At 41.3% G+C, this 17752-nt stretch overlaps 2 protein-coding genes across 2 annotated transcripts in view; one reads left to right on the top strand and one right to left on the bottom strand.

Moving 5' to 3' along the window:
• Positions 1-3483, bottom strand: part of LOC114934640 (uncharacterized) — a 66247-nt gene extending 62764 nt beyond the window's left edge. Inside the window, exon 1 of the mRNA XM_029307329.2 lies at positions 1085-3483. The gene's annotated coding sequence lies outside the window, so the exon portion shown is untranslated. The remainder of the gene's footprint in view (positions 1-1084) is intronic.
• LOC146720402 (uncharacterized) overlaps positions 1-17752 on the top strand; it is an 87694-nt gene that overhangs the window by 64857 nt on the left and 5085 nt on the right. The gene's annotated exons all lie outside the window — the stretch shown is intronic.

Genomic DNA, 17752 nt, shown 5'->3' on the forward strand with positions numbered 1-17752 from the left:
GATTTATCTATTATTAGCACAAAAGTATCGTCGAATTACCTATTATCGAAAAGAAATGCGATCATTCCGAGTCACCTGGTATATCTCCCTGTGTCCTCGTCTCTCTTGTTTCCTCTCGCGGCTTTCCCTCTCGGTTTCCCGCTGCTTTCATCCTCGTTCTCGACGCGCGGATTTATTATTTCTCGCGATGGTATTATCTGATGAACGGCATCTTCGAAAGGCACGCGTTAAGGTTGAACGTCTCCCTCAAATTGTTTGCGTTTGCAGACGGCGATGACGTTGAGGTACAGCCTCTCTCTCCGCATGTGCATACAGCATATATGCACATATGCACGCGTCCACGAAGCATATCGCGTTTGCGTTTTTCCACTGTTTTTTAATCGCCTTTTTTATCTAATTAAGGCTCGTTAGTCTTTGGGGACCTCGTTTCTAGCTCGTATTATGTTAATTTCGATACACGGCGCAGAAAACTTAATTGCGGCGACTTGCGGATAATCAACAAATCATCCTGTCGACAGTCCTGCAAAATTGCAGGCGCCAAATAATTATCGCGATCGAATATTTTCGCTCCGGTCGTGTGAGAATAGATCTAGACCGCGATCGTTACGCCGTTCTTAATTTATCCAATAATTACGTCATTAGGCGAAATATATTACGGTTACTGGCGTCGAATATATGCGTCGCGTACAAGTATTCGCAGTCGGGTTAAATCCGCAAACGTTTTCGACATCTTCTACGATAGGGAGATAGTAATTTATACATGCACAGAGAGAATTTTTCTTAGAATTTACCCTAAAAATCATGGTAATCGTGTGACAATATGGTATTGGAATTTTATAAGAGTTTCTCTAATTAATATTCACCATAATAAAAAATATTAATTTCTATCACAATAAGATATAAAATATGTTCGATTAATTTTACTATGTATATATTAATATTTTTATTGTGGTAACTGTTAATCAGAGATTCTTTTATAAAATTCTAATATTGTCCCACAATCACTATGATTTTCAGAGTAAATCCTAAGAGAAAGTGTATAATTATGTATATCGCGCGTAACTCAATAATTAAAAACACTCACCAGGACGAAGCAAGGTTTCGCGTGGCTCGAAGTCTCTCCGCTCTCCAAGTTCTTCGTCTTCAGTTTCTGCGATAGCACCACTTTGACGTTAAGGTCTCTCCGGGATGTCGAGCAAATTCTAAACGGCGATTCTTGACGATTTTATAGATTCCTCTGATCGAGGGCGCGAAGATCGGATATTTGCGAACAGTTCGCGCGAGGTAAAATAGAAAAGAGGAACCAATTGTCGCGTGGATTACATGACGTGCACACTCGTCGAAATATGTATTATCGACTCTCGAGATCCAGGCGAATGGATCCTCGACTAGGTACGAATAACGGTGTACCGATACGAGTTTTTCGCGTTCTCGCGCCGAAGAAATGTCACTCCTGGACCCTCTTCCTCGACACCAAGTCAGAGAAATCGCTCGAGAAATTCGTCGGTCCGGGATAGCACGATCTCCGTTCACTCTCGACGTAAGTCATTCTAAAAGAATCCACGCTCTCACGTTACTGTTTTGTCGGAACGCATGATTATCTCTCCGCCGAGCTTCCGAGAACATCCGCAGATGAGAGCTTCCTCGAATCGCGCACGTGATCGCGCGAAGAGATCGAACCGGGGTAAATTTCAAAGAAGGCGAACGCACTTATTACAATACACGTGAGAATGTTGACGCGAACGGTGAATAGATACGTCAACTCAAGGCTCCCCCAAGGATATCTGTCCTGTCGAAGTCAGTCGTTGGCACTCCCGTTTCTCACCGCAGTAACGAGAGACGGGAAGATGATGAAGAAGAAGAGGAAGAAGAAGATCGTAGGTGAAGGAAAGCGCAACAGGCGGATCGCTCGTTCTTCTTGCTTCTAGTCGCCGTTCCTTCGTGCGGAGAGAGAAACGCGAGACGCATAATTTGCGCGCATTACCGAGATATACGATGGATCCAGAGAGAGAAGCGGGACTATACCTCACTTCCTTCCGATCGCGTTCTGCTGCCCTCCGGCCTCGCGAGAAGGGATGCACGTATGTGTGTATGTGTGTGTAGCTATCCTCGTAATTATTCTCCTCTTCGCCAGGGAATGAGACGAATCTCGACGCTCTCTCGGCGATGAAGTAGCGATCGCCGATCACGTCGATGCTCCGAGATCTATTGTCGGAGCAACGTCGCGCCGAGTGATGATGATCGATGACGTTAGATTGCGCGAGACACCCGCCGTCCTCGTCATCATCGATTGAGACTCGCCGATGTCAATCATCGGCCGTCGGCGATTCGTGTCGTGCTCGCCGACGGCGTTCCTTCTCTCGCTGAAAATCGCGTCGAAAGTCCTTCCCGCAATATCCTTTCGCCGAACGTTCTTTTCCAAGGTAGTCGATCTCGCGAACTCGTTGGAGAAATTCTTCGTTTAGCCAATAGGAATAGGAAGAAAGTTTCTCGAATGGCAAAGTGTTGCCTGTAACAGACACGTGGGCGTTCCAAAGGGTTTTTCTTTTTTTCCCTCTTGTTTTGTTACTGTTCGCTATAGTTACTTCCTCCCACGAGAAAACTCTTTCAGGTTGATCAGGCGCACTGTTGATACCCTTTTATATAACCATGCCGAAGAGTACTTGAAGGTTTGCGTGTTTCTGAGAGAAAGAGAGAGGACGACACTTTTCGAAACGTCAAACTGATACCGCGAACATAAGTACGAAGAAAAACGTCGAGCGTGCGATCTGTCCCGTTAAATTTTGAAGACAAGAACTGCACTTTCCTTCGATTATCATCGGCACACTGAATCTACAATGAATCGCGGCACTCTCCCGAAATCTTTCGGCTTGAAAATCACTGATGGTTCCTCTCTCGAAGAAACGCGACGAAACGATCGACTCCGAATTCGCGTTCCCGAATGAAGCGAGAGCGGCGTTCTCGCGCGGAAACCCGAGCACTGACTACTCGCGGCGGCGATAGGCGAGGCACGGCACCGCTCTCGGTCCTCCCGCTGCGCCGCTGAGCCGGCTCCTCCGGGGTGAGAGTGTCGTCGAATACGCCGAATATCGACAAGGTTCAAAGGTCGTTCTTCGCTAACACGACAGACACACGAATTACTCCCTTGGTCATGCAGACTCGACGGTGGCGTATCCGAATGCTTCTTCGATCAGCTTGGATCTCGCTCGGGGACAGCTCTCTCGCAGCGACGCGACTGCGAACCGGTACCAGAGCAAGCCGCCAATTTGGATCGAGCGGATGCCGTTCCGCTAGGGGTGAGCCGAGTCGCGCCGGGGTGGCGACTCGGCGATCGACGGTGAGGAGTGCTCGGGCGATCGTGATCAGGTCGGCGGAACGACGCATGGCCATACGGAGGCACCGTTGTAGCTTGCGCGCCTTGCGAGTGCGATGTGTGTCCGGGCTCCTCTCTCGCCGGCTTGCCGCGCGACACGAGCGCGTCAGCATCGCTCGGCTCCTCACCACCATCACCATCGCCGCCACCACCACCGCCACCACCACCATCGTCGTCGTTGTCTTCGTCGTCTTCGTCTTCGTCGTCGTCGTCGTCGTCGTCATCGCAGACAGAACCCCAAAGCACGGCACGCTCCCACTCTCCCTGCGCACGGGCACGCTTCCCCACCATCGAGATAGAATACCAGCATCCCCGATGATGGGATCTCGCGTCGGCACGCGAATAACAGGCGAGTTTTTCGGTTCAGCCGGTTCCCGCGGTAGTCTATTCTCTCGATCTCTCTCGACGCAGCCTTTTCTCGCCTTAAAACGCGACGCGAGTTCATTTTTTACTTCATTTTTTGGCAAATTTTTAATATGACTTTATACCATGTCGTTTTGTATATTAGTTTACTTGGATAATGTAACGTGGATTAAAATAATATGATTACGAATCTAATATTTTATCGCGAAATTTTATCGTGAATGTAGGCAAGTCAAATATTTATTAAATTTTTTTCCTCTTAGCTGCGCTGAAAATATTTACAGGCAAATGATAAGGTTTATTTGATCCCATCTTATTAAAGTGTCACTTATCAAGCAAAATTAGATCGATAAATTTATATAAAATTACATCCTCGTTCAAAATGACTGGCATTATATAAATAACGATAAATGAGTAAAATGTACACTCTTATCGATCATCTTCTATATTACTTTCACACAAAAAGTTACCTGTCAAAATCCTAAGCAAATTTCCCTCCAAAATTGCAAATTGATTTAATGATCCCGAAATAAAATTTATATGCATTTACGCATGAAAGAACCCGCTTGACACATATATGTACATCTTTTTTTTTTGAACAACTTGATTTTTGCACCGCCACTGAATTAATCTCGCGTATCAATTATCCGCGATAATATCGCGTTTGCCACCTCGAGTTGGAAATTCCGCCGTTATCGCGCCGATAACATTTCGTCACGCGAAAGCGCATATACACGGCACTCGTATGTACATACAACGCGCGATTTCGTGTCTTTCCGGCGCGGAATCAGACCACAGGTTTGACGTGCTCCGACCGAGCGGCCGGGATGCACCTGCGGATGCACGATGCATAAACATACTCGGAGTCCCGCGCATAAAACACTCCTCTCCCCCTCCATTCCTCGAGCGAGGTGGTGAACGACGTCAGACCAATCTCCGGCCACGCGAACTGTCTTAAACTACTTATTTCTTTGCAAGAGAAGACGCTTATCTTGATCCTGGAGCCGCGCGAGATCGCGCGAGGTTCGTCGCTCGCGTTAAAAATATACCGCGAAAGATTGCTACGTATAGAGGCACGCAAATTTTACCAACCTGCTCTTAATTGGCGGCGAAATTACGCGGGACCTAATTTTCGTTAAAACTCGATTCGCCGCTTTTTAGTCCGCATCTCGGCTAATAATTATTAAAAAATGGATCTACTTATACGAGGTGGAACCAGTAATTAATCAGTCGGTGGAATATCGTTAAATAATTAAAATAAATTTCGTAATATGCATTTATTTTTATTCTATACAAAAGAATTATTTTATTTGACGTACAGTAATGATGAAAAATTTTTTTAATTTATAAAATCTCTCGATAATGGAGCTTGAAAATTTTTAAAAATATCTAAAATGGTTAACTTTGTTCGTTGATCTGTATAGAACTATCATAAGAGATTGGCGTAATCTTCGCCGGTGCATCTATAAAATTACCCACAACACTCAATGCATTCAAACCCCTCGTTGAAAGCGCAGTTTTCACACATCAACGAGTTGCTTTACTTCCGGCTTTTAACATCAGTAAATGAACGAATAACAGATTATATCGGGCAATGTTAAACGATCGAGAATGCGCCAAGTTATCCGTTCGAGATTTAATGTCGCGAAGGCGAGAAAAAACGTAACGAAATAAGTCTTAAAATATGACACAGCTCGAAGCGCTTCTCCCATCTATATAAGTATTTGCGCGCGCGCAATCGATCTTGCCCGGTATTACGGGATCCTTATCTCATCTTTGGAGAACTCGTTTAAGACCCGTTTTGGCACCTTAGTTCTCCCGATTGCGCCCGCTTCAATTACCGACGCTCTTGTTCCAAGAATGGATACGTCCGTCGTGGAATTTACGGGACCTGCCAATTTTATTCCTGCGCTTTTGCCAAACGACAAACGGAGCCTCGAAGGCGCAATGTATAACCATGTGTTATGTGTGTGTGTCATTTTTTAAAAACATCATTTTTTCTATTAAAAAAAAATGGAGAATATATCCTACAAGAATTATATAATTTTATAATTAATTAGAAAAATTAATTTTTATATCAAACATACATATATTTAAACATGAAATATGTTACGCGAGCTCTTTCGCGATTTAATTGACTACGCCAGCTTTCAAAGGATTCATTCCTACATCGCTTGCAAGAGCGGTTCGAGGATCGAGACTAGCCGCGATTCGTGACTTTCGCGTATTAATTTGGCAGGGGTTTGCGTGCCTGTATACTCAGCCGCGTAGAGAAATAGGCATGCACTTAACACCTGTGAGTCCGCGATAAGTATACGCTGGCCGCTCGCACGAATGGCAGGTAGTAGACGCGGGTATCCTCACTTGAGCGAGAGAAAAAAGGCGTGTATTCATTCCGGCGGAAAACGGCGGCTGCCCCGGGTTCGATGGGGTGTTAAGTTCACGCTAAAGTATACCGGATGTTTCGTGATGCGTACACGATCTAGCTCGATTACCGCTGTAATCAGTTGCAGTTGCGAACGTTAACGCGTATATAACTATGTGTTGACGCCAAATAAAATACGCAACTCGAAATCTCGCGGAAACACGCGGTGCAAAGGTGACGTGAATACCGGGGCTCGAAATCCTCTCTCAGATTTCGCTTACGAAGCCTTGGCACTGATATTAAACACTTGTATTTTATTGAGTTTCTCTACTATATACTATTTGTTGAATTTGTAAAATTTAATTGTTTAATTTAATAAGTTTGGCGCTTTTTTTTTAATTAAGACACAGAGAATTTTCTCTTAGAATTTTCCCTAAAAATTATGGTAATCATGGGACAATATTGTATTGGAAGAATTTTATTAGAGTTTCTCTGATTAATATTTGCACTACAATAAAAAATATTCACAATAAGATATAAAATATGTTCGATTAATTTTACTACGTACATAGTAATCACTATTTTTTTATCGTGGTAAACATTAATGAGAGAAATAAAATTCTTCTAATACCATATTGTCCTACGATTATCATGATTTTCAGAGTATATTGTAAGAGAAAATTCTCTCCGTGAAATAAAGAGTTAAATGAGATGATATAATAGATGAATGACATATATATTTTAATATGAAAAAAATATCTAATTTTTTTTAAATAGTCATCATTTTTTATGTACTTGTCAGCAGCGAATTTTACAAGTTTGAAGAGAATCAATAATACGAGAAGGTGTCTCTCCTCGCGTACATTTATATGCGTCGCAATCGCGTTCCGACTGTTGCATGTTGACGAAAACTCGTGATCGTGCGTAGAAATTTTCGTTACTTGATCTCGTCGCCGATCTTGCTTACGAAAGTATTGAACCATGAATATTCACAAGACGCGCCATAATAATCGCATATAACGCCCGTGCATCACATACGAAACACAGATATCGTCTCGACACTCGAGATGTCTGCGATACTATTTGAGTATATATAGATATATTTTATTTTTCTAACGAGACGTTAATAGTAAATTAATAAAAGTATATTGATATAATTTATTAGATTAAAGCGTCTCTCTGTCTAATCAATCTCTCTCTCTCTCTCTCTCTCTCTCTCTCTCTCTCTCTCTTTTTCTTTCTTCGACGCGAAAAAATCCGACAACGATTTACCGGCGCGATAGATCGATAAACTGTCTGAGATTGCGCGCGAATAAAAATTTATGTAAACAGAGTCACGTACGTGTTGACAAAATAATCAGCTGATCGATATGTCAACACGCAATCATTATTTACGATGATTATTGAATATCTTTTGCGCGTGCGCGTATTGCAACTTTGAACGGATGAATGTACTTATCATAAATATTCAAGTTTTTTATATGATAAGCGCATGTTTAAAACGCGAAAATTTTATAGCGGATTTAAACATAAGAAATTTTTTTTTGCGTTTAGATGGATAGAGAGATGCGGATCTAAGCGGCGACTTTATTTTAAATACTGTTGATTGAACTGAGAATTATGCGTCTTTCGTTGCATATTAATCTGTCAGGAATACAACCATATATATCCGAGGTGATCTCTTACCTGCTCTCTAGTCCATGCAAGGCGCAAATTAAAATCAGAGATGACCGTTTTGATATGCCAATGAAAGGTTACGCTTACAACGTGAAATCTGATCGTCCGCGCCGCGCCGGGACGAAAACATGTCGAATGCATATTTCAGACGTCATAATTAAAGATTTTAATTTGAGCCACGACGGCTGAAATAACATCAGCTTCTCTTAGAGGCTCTTTCATCTAATATTAATATTAAAAATATGCAAATTATTATGCTTTTGTTAATAATTAAAAATCGTTATTATGAATAAAATTTAAAATTTAACATGCATTGTAGCTGCACTTCCATCACTGCGACAATCATATATAAAAATCTTTCTGTTGACGTAAATAATGCATGAGCACTCGACAAGGATTCGAAAGATGCAACAGCCATGCAGATTTAATATTGATTCTTCCCTCGAATTTTGAATTCGATCGCCACGCGCGATTGCATACAGCCTCCTCATCTATGCATGCACGGCGGCGCCTGTCTATTCCAGCTGCAATCTTGCGGTTGGTATTCTGCGCGATGCGGCGACTTATTATTGCCTCTGGTGCGCCGAGCGATTTTCCTCGGCCTTCTGACAGACCGACCGATGGAAGCGATGATGAGAGTACCGAAGCTAATTCGCGAAACGGTGTCGGATACATCATAGACCTCTCTCTCTCTCTCTCTCTCTCCCTCTCTCTCTCTCTCTCTCTCTCTTTTTCTCAGACTCCCCGAGCAAGAGTCACGCCCTCCTCGTTACCCCGAAGGGGCTCTGCTTCTCTCCCTCTGCTCCCCTCAACCTTCTATCTCCTCCTGGCGATAATATCTCGGCAAATACCGACCCGGGGAACCCTTTAGCATCGACCAGGCTGCCGCCTGTGCGCGTAATGCCCTAAAATTAAACAGCCCACGGCGCCGAGGGCGACCTGCCCGTCACCCATCGTCGTACCCGGTTCTCCTTGCCGCGCTGACTGGTCCCCGTATGATAAATAAAGATAATCCGAATGTCGATGACGGAGAAAGCGTCGCGTGAACGACCCCGGGGTCTCGTCGGTCTTAATCCGAATGAACGAGAGACCGAGAACTCTTGCGGTAACAAAATTCTTTCTTTTTTTTATTGTTGAAAATTTTATATTCTATTTTTTTTTTTTTTTTTTTTTTTTGAAATTATTCCCAGGGAAACACCGCATCTGCGATTTCGTTCGCAGCTCGTAACATTTTTCTAGAGGCTTCTCCAATTAAACGCGGCGCGTCGAGAGTGATCCCTTATTTTTCTCATCTTCTCGGATCGCTCAAGAGATAGGATCCAAAAAGGAACCGCGTTAATAACGCCGAGCTGCATTCGCAGATGACGAACCTCAGCTGCGACGTATCGCGAGAAAACGAGGACAGAATTCAGCTGGCGGTTCGCGTGATTCTGCTTCCCATGGCGCCGGCGTCATGGAGAGAAGATGCCACGAATGTAGCGGAGACGAACGGCGATCATCGTCAGCGTGAATTTATTTTATCTCGAGTATTTTGATGGATATCCTGTACTAGTCCACCGACGCGTATGCAAATTTTCTTGATTCCTTTGCAAATAGGACATTCAATTCTTCCACCTTGTCGCAACCGAGTCGAGCATATAAAACACGCTGTTTGAAAAAATATATCTACGTTAGAATTAATATACGACGACGTTTTTACTCGGCTAATCACAATTTATCTTTGAAATTTGTAAGGTTTAATCCGTATTAAAATTTAAATATCGATTACGCAATATGTTATTCTCGCTTCAAAGCGACATCAAACGCTATCTGCGTATTAGACTAAAATAAATAAACAGAATCAGTTACTCTGACGTGTTAGAATGCTGAATAGGAAGAGGAATTAGCAGCTTCGTAAGCTTCTTTTCGGGATGATAATACAGTAGAAAATAGCGAAGGCTCCTCACACTATAAACGCCCACTTAATAGCATGTCGATGGAGAGCGGCGGTGACAGATTATTAGCCGGAGCATCTGCTAATGCAGATCTTCGCCTCTGTTAGAGCAAGAACCCGGGGACCACCGTTTCAGCTTCGGTTAAAAATTTACGCCTGAACCTTTCAGATAGCATCTCCGACGCATTGTCGCCCGTTCGATATCCGATACGGGATCGTGGCTGTATGCTCGGAAAACTTTCACAAGAATGGAAGGAGGGCCTATTAATAAAAATTCACACGCGTGTGTGTTGCGACTGTAAAATATTTTCAACATTTATCGTCGAGATTAACATTCTTGTCATCGCAACTCAGGGAGCTTATTGCGCCTATAATTACAATTTTTTTGTATTAAAAATAGGAACGATATATTTAATTCGACCCAAACTAGCCAAGAAGATTTTTATTTTATTTCCACAACGTTTCGACCATCTGTTTTTTGACGATCCATCATAACGATAAGATGCGGTTACTTTCTTTCAAAAGTTATTTCAAATGTTTTTCAAAAAAGTCCGATAATCATATTGTTTAATAATCATGACAACAGTGTCTAACTAACTGCGCTTTTATCAAGGAATTTTTCACTTGAAAAGGACCAAAAACAGATGGTCGAAACGTTGTGGAAATAAAATAAAAATTTTCTTGGCTAGTTTGGGTCGAATTAAATATATCGTTCCTATTTTAAATACCACTAGCGACGTTTTAAGTATTCAATTTGATTTTTCGTATTAATTCTCGAACGCAAATATTGCTATTTTTATTTGTAAGTTTCGTTAGATTTTTAAAATTCTAATAAATCTCAACGCGTAAATTTTCTCGCGATTTTCTTTCCGCATTGTGGGGTCTCGGCAAGAATTGAGGTGCTCTTTACGAGATGAACGGCTCATCGAAACGGACCGACGCGGCGCGGCGGCGATAAATCAGAATCATTAGGGAATTGGCCGCGCCTTTCACGATTCCTAAATCGCTTCTTGCGGCCGTCATCGAGATTTACGTCCCATAAAAATCTGTATCGCCGCACGCGGTTACCCGCTTCTTCTTTCTCCCTCTCTCTACCCAGCCAAGCATCTTTTTCTTAAGCCGTGCGGATCGTGAATTACGAAGAGCAATCGGAGAGAAACGTCTTCTTCTCCACCTTCGGTGACCCACCGACGAAAGCTACCTCGCCTCGACGACGCAGGTTAACGGTAGTTCTTAATTTTACGATCCGGTCGATTAGTGAACCATCCATGCGGACGGGCTTCTCCCTAAATGTACGTCGCATTGTATTGAAATATATCCCTTCGTTTTATCAGCTCGTAAATCGCGTAATTCAACCGTCGCGTGGGTGCGCCTGCGTACTGGAGCGGAATATCCGCACTCGGCCGCGAAATAGACGTGACGCCTTGATGGATGCGTTTTAACCCTCGTCTCTGAAAAGAATCTCATTTTCGGCAATAAAATTATATCGAGATGCTAGACTAATTCGGATAATGCTGCGTTCATCGACGCAAAAGCGATTATATCTACGAAACTTTAAATTGCTACCGATTTTTCGCTTGATGCTTTTTCTCCAATGTACATGCTTCCTCGTTTTATTCTCCCGGCGCGAGAGACAATTACGATCGCGCGATTTCTGTTCAAGGATTCGTCGCCGGGTGAAAGAAAAAACGCGTAATGGCTTACGAGAGAGTCGATATATTGCGAGAAAGATTTCCATACAGGTGCAACGCGTTACGCATAAACTTCGCTTAAAGTCCGCGCTGAATTGAAATCGACTTACGATTCAAGCTCGCGCCTCTCGACTTCGCGATATCCGCGAAGTACAGACTGTCGCGCGGTTGGATGCTGTCGGAAAGACGAGAAAACTATGCAAATACCGGACGATGGGAGAAAAAAGGCTGCGATTTCCTGCGGTTTTTTTACGTACGTGCGACGACGAGAGACATTGCTGTCGAGGACAATCGGCGCCAGCCTCGAACGAGGGTCGATTTCTTCCCCCGATGCGATGAAGTTGATGCAAATCGAAGAGCGAATGGGCAATTTCACGATCGATGCGTTTCCGTTTTATCCTCTAAGGAACCTTGAGAAAGGTTTTATAGGTGATCGCGCGGTTGCTAGGGGTGACAATTACCTATATATATAAAACGGAACAAACTCCCCCTTCTTGGAAACAATTTCAGTGGGAACAACAGTGGGACATTTTTCTATGCTTCGGCGGCCGCGATTATTCATTCTTTCGGAGCATCAATAAATTGAGGCCAGAGGCCGCGGCACGTTTCCACGTTCTATTCGCTTTCGAGGCACGGGCATAAATTAGTAGTACGCGGCACGCGTGTAACGGAGAACTCGTATCTACCGATCGGGGGAGATTAGAGGGATTATGAGACGACGAGAGACCCGCCACGGTGGATTTTCTCAGCCGTTCGAATTAAGAATCGTCGAGTGATCATCTACCTTCGTCGTACATCTTCCCGCGCCTGGACTTTTTTAAATGGAATCAGTACATTAACACACTGAGAAATGAATGAATAATTATACTACAGATTGGTCATAATTATAGTACAAAAAACCTACAAATATCCTCAACATATTGCGCATCAAAATACAATGGTCCTTATTTATTAGATCTATAATTTATGTTACTTATATTAAACTTTAAATATTATAATTCTTTTTTATTAATATTTTTTAATTTGAGACTTTTATATCTACAGAATAAGAATAATCATAATGTGCTAAAAAATCATTCATTTATTTGAAATTACGTTGTTTCTTAATATATGGATTGACTCTCTTTTCTTTACTATCCGTTTCTAAAAAAAGCATGCAAAGTCAACAAAACTGACAAGGGAACGTCTTACATTGTCCAGGCTGAAATAAAAGGCGACTATTACTAATAGATTAGACACGTCTAAAGACATAGTGGGAATTAATATTTGGCACAATATATTATATTATATATCCATATGTTGTATAGTAGTTTCTCTCTAAAAAAAAATAGTAATCCAAAATAAGTGGAAAAAAATGGTTAAAGTGCTATATTTTACAAATATAATATTTACAATTTTATTAATAATTTTTCAGTGAAATATTATTGCCATAAGTGAGGCATGAGACATAATACGGAGGAGCAAAATATGAATATTTCACTGATCTTTGAAATGAAATCTTCTGTGTTACTGATTTAGTTTGAGAAAGCGCGTGATCTCGAAGAAATTCGATGTTCTTCTCGTGTCGCGAATCTTGATGTGCGCAAGTCTTCGCCGCGATAAATAATCCTTTATAATGTCGCATTCGCGCCACGTATCTCGGCTATCGCGTTCACGTGTGTCCAGACAATACGTGAGATGTCACGCTAACGATACGGTATCGTTCCGTCACCTGTCGGAGCCTTCTTGGCGAACGTGTGAAACAGATTATATATCATCTTTTTTCATAGTTACGTATCAATTGACCAAGGTTTTCGTTTTTTTTATTTTGACCAACCAAATGCTCTCTCGCGATAAACTTTTCTTGGGACGTACCTCGCGCGATAAATATTTATGGTTATCAAGAGCGAAGCTGAGCTTCTCTAAACACTTCTTCGTCTGTGAATGGGAGAAACCGGAAGTTAGATACCAACGCGGAACGATTCAAGCCACTTTGGCGGATCCAAGCCAATCGGGAAACGGAGAAGCGAGGCGGACCTCCGAATGAATAATTGTTTATACGAGTAATAGTAACGGAAACGTGTTCTGTGCAATGTATCCATCGCCTACTCGTCTATATCCCCTGAGATGAAACTGTAGCCGCTCGATCTCGCGCACTGAGATGGCCAACAGTCTCTTCTCGCGATTCTGTCTGATAGAATAAGATATTTTCAGTACACAGGGTATATTGAACCGGATGTCTCTTTGGTCATAGATTCTGAAAGTCAATTTAAATGAACCCCAGTGGTTGTTTTTTAAACAGCCGGCGAAAAAGCATCGAATATAAAAAAGTTATGTAACGTGGTTGAAAAATCTAGCGAGTCATTTGTAGAAAAATATCTTGCATATCTAATTATATGGAAATATGTGTTTATAGAATTGAAAGTCTGTGCTTGGAACAAGAATCTCTGACGATCGCGATGACGCGATGTTTCCAACACGTGGTGCTCGTATGAAAAGCCATCGAACGCGTTTTACCTTCGAAACTGAACAATTTAATGAGATATGCGCATAGCATCGCGATGATTCAGTTTAAAGTATCTCGAAAAAAATATAACGTCTGGGTGGGTGTCGAGGCGCGATTAACCAGATGATTCGAAGGAAATTTTTAGCCCTCGTCGAGAGAGCATCCCTCCATTCATATATAAGTCAATGAAGAGACTCTCCCGTCCTGGTTAGAACAACGCTCTAATTACACTCTATTAAGATTGTCATTGAGATAATATTATAATGCACCATGTAATTATAGCACTCGTTCTCGGATAAATGTCCACTCGCGCGACTAATAACGACATACCAGAGGTCTGTAATCACGATATATGTGTAATCCATATTATTATCAAATAGAGAGATTTTTCTTCCGGACTTATAAAAAAAATGACGCGGCGTGTTTACACCTACGCTAAAACCTGTCTCCTATCATATCGGACGGTGTGTTTACGAAGCGCGAATAGCTATCTACGGAGGGAATCGAGAAAGAAAGAGGAGCGAAAAAGAGGTCCGGGAGATGCGTAGACCTTTCGATATCCCGGGCGTTATAAACCACAGCGTGTTCACAATAAGATGCCGGATAAGAGGCCGTGAAGTGGCCGCGTGAACGTATAATTTGCCGGCGTTTGTTTGTCCCGGTAATTAATGGTACGCGGTACCCCATAACATATCAGATTGTAAAAATGCCTCTTCTCTCTCTTCTCTCGATGGAACGCACGGAACGACTCGCGTCTTGACAAAGTGGATTTCCACGAGGTGGTATTCCCTTCCCGAGAGGGACACAAAGGTGCGAAGGATGAGCCGTGAGAGTGCCAGCTACCAAATCCTCGAGCTTCCGTGGGAGAGCATGTGTGTGTGTACGTGCGGCTACATAAGTTTACATAATTCCAGCGCGACGGTGGCTGCTGCCATAAACTTCACCGCTCTCGCATTAGTATATCATCAGACGTATCCCGATCGTAAAAGCGTAATGAGGAAGGGAAAAGAAAAAAGGGAACAAAAAACCGTTCGTCGATAGAAAAGCTTTATATATATATATCTCTCTCTCTGACTTTTATTATGATATACAAATTTATTAATAAAACAAATTAAATTTCCTGGGCTACCCGCGGACCATAGTGTGTCAAAGAAAATTGATTTTTTTTTAAACCGAATCATGGTATACAAAGCGCAAAAATCTCGATTTCAATTTTTCTTTTTAATAAACCTCCACCCTAAAGAAGCACACGAGAAAAATCGGAGCAGAATCGGGAAATCTCTTATTAGCCTGGTAAATTTAATTTAATTTGGTTTATTAAAATACCGAATAATGCTTTAAGCAACAGTTTGAAAGAAATATAACTCTGATTTGACGCGATTGAAAACGAGATCACAGTGATCACAGAGCGCATATTTTCTTCGGTATAGTAAGAATTTAATAAAAATCTCGATTTCAATTTTCCTTTTTAATCAATTTTCCCTCCAAAGAAGCACAGGCGAGAACAATATCGGAGCAGAGTCGAGAAATCTCTTATTAGCCTGATAAATTAAATTAAATTTCTTAAGATATATTACCAAACGATATTGCTTTAAGCGACAATGTCAAAGAAATAAAACGCTGTCATATATTTTGACTGCATATTTTTCGATACTGTAACTCCAACGTTTCTACGGATCTCTTCAGTTCTTAATTCGAGATTTCACGTCAAACACGGACGTGTATGCTTTTCTCTCGTAATTCATTCATCGATCGGCACATGATCATCGCGTGCCCCTGGCTACTCGTGAGAAGGAAACGGAACGAATGTACGAAACACGAGCGCGTTATATTATATCGTGTTGAGACGATGGAGGAAAGGGCGACGTTTCTCGACTTCAACGTGATCGAGAGCCTCTCACGTTGACGTCCATCGCGAGGCTCGGCGAGAGTATTGCTAGCGTTAACAGTTGCTTCGTAGCAAAGTCCCTCTGTGCCTCCGACAACAATCTATTATTATCTAAGAAGAGAGGAGATGGAGGGAAGGACTAAGATTACTTTTCTCCGTAACCTTTGGATTAACTCGGATAATTGAAAAAATTACTCTCCCGTGTGAGATGGATAAAGGCCGCTTTCGCGCGAATCCTGGTGGTACCTCCTGCCATTCTCATCTTCTTGTTCTCGTATCAATAAAAAAAGCATTTATATGTATTTATAAAAATACGATGTCTTTTCTGATGCTGATAATTTATTTTTCGACGCGATTAGTACCAATCGTATGAGATCGTATCTACATTTAATGGTCATTTTAGATATGCTGATCTCTGTGTTTACATAAAATAAAATGATAAAATATGCGTGTATACACACACATCACTTCGTTCAATTAAGTCGCCGATCGTCAAGCTTTTCACGCAGGTGTAGAAAAAAAGCTGTCCTCTTCTTTATACCATACTATAAATTAAGCCGCTTGATGATAATCAAGAGACCGGCTAATTATTTTCACATGTTTCCTTGATTTTAGCCTTGATTTGCATTAATTATATATGTAATGCAAATTCACAATCGTTTGCGCAATCACAGTATTGTCCGTAATATCTCTATATTTAAATGATTAACTAATTAACTAATTATTTATTAGTCAATTATTATCGTGTTGATGTCACACATAAAATCGCACGTTATTCGATCATAAAAATCATGCTATAAATATTACAACAGTATTCTAAATATTCAGGAATCATAAATGGAGTGCACTGAAATTATTTATTAAATAATAAGATCATCGATTATCAGGGTCGGATCTACACTTTTGTGGCCCTTAAGCTATATGATCTTAAAGAGGCCCCATGTTTTCTACAAGCATTTCCCTTCTCCCTCTTTACAGAGTTGGAAAAAAAAAAAAAAAAACAGGACGCGCGCTGCGAACAATAATATGCAAATGTATTTTTTTATATATTTTTATATTTATTTATACAACTATTCTTACAAAGGAATTAACGTATCATCTCCATAGTTACAAAATAAACAACTTTCGATATTTTAACTATAATAGGAAAACTATAATTTCTTTTCGGCTGACCGCGAAACTATTGTAATAAATTTTTTTTATGATGATATAAGCATGAAAACCATAATTGATAAAAAATAGAAAAATATTCCATGACAAAATACATTTTTATTATTTTAATATCAATTTTATATTAACAAAAAATATATTAAAAATTTTTAAATTTTTTATATTTTGTCGAGGAGGCCCCTTATAATGTGAGGCCCTAAGCTGCAGCTTGTCTAGTTTATGCGTAAATCCGGCACTGTCGATTATATATAAACCCCAACAGTTTGTATAGTTGAACAAAATGTAATGCCAACCTATATAAGGATCTGTTGCGACATCGTCGAAAAATTCGTTCGCTTCTCACGGGGCATTCGCCGAAATAATACTTGTCAATGTACTCGGAAATTGGATCATTTAACACAAAGTTAGCCCCGATGCACCGATATATATCCGAGAACCAAAGCGACAGGCTGTTCGTGGTAGCTCACGCGCGGGACACATAAAGGCGTCAATTCACCGAAATGCGTGCGGTCTCTTACGTTGAAGCACGCGCTTCCTCTCCTCCCAGTTTTACGCTCTCAAAACAATGTTTCATGTTTAATATATCAACGCGCCGAATCGGACGTAACATCGACTCGAGGGTCCAGTGGGCGAGTTATTTCGGATCGATGTAGAATCGATTTGTATATATTAGTGCGCCGTTTTTTAAATATACACAGAGAAGTTTCTCTTAGAATTTACTCTATAAATCATGGTAATCGTAAGACAATAGGGTATAATATATTGGAAACATTTTATAAGAGTTTCTTTAATTAATATTTATCAGAA

Source organism: Nylanderia fulva, unplaced genomic scaffold (assembly GCF_048542155.1).
Source record: "Nylanderia fulva isolate GAGA-0341 unplaced genomic scaffold, ASM4854215v1 Scaffold7, whole genome shotgun sequence".
Lineage (NCBI taxonomy): Eukaryota > Metazoa > Arthropoda > Insecta > Hymenoptera > Formicidae > Nylanderia > Nylanderia fulva.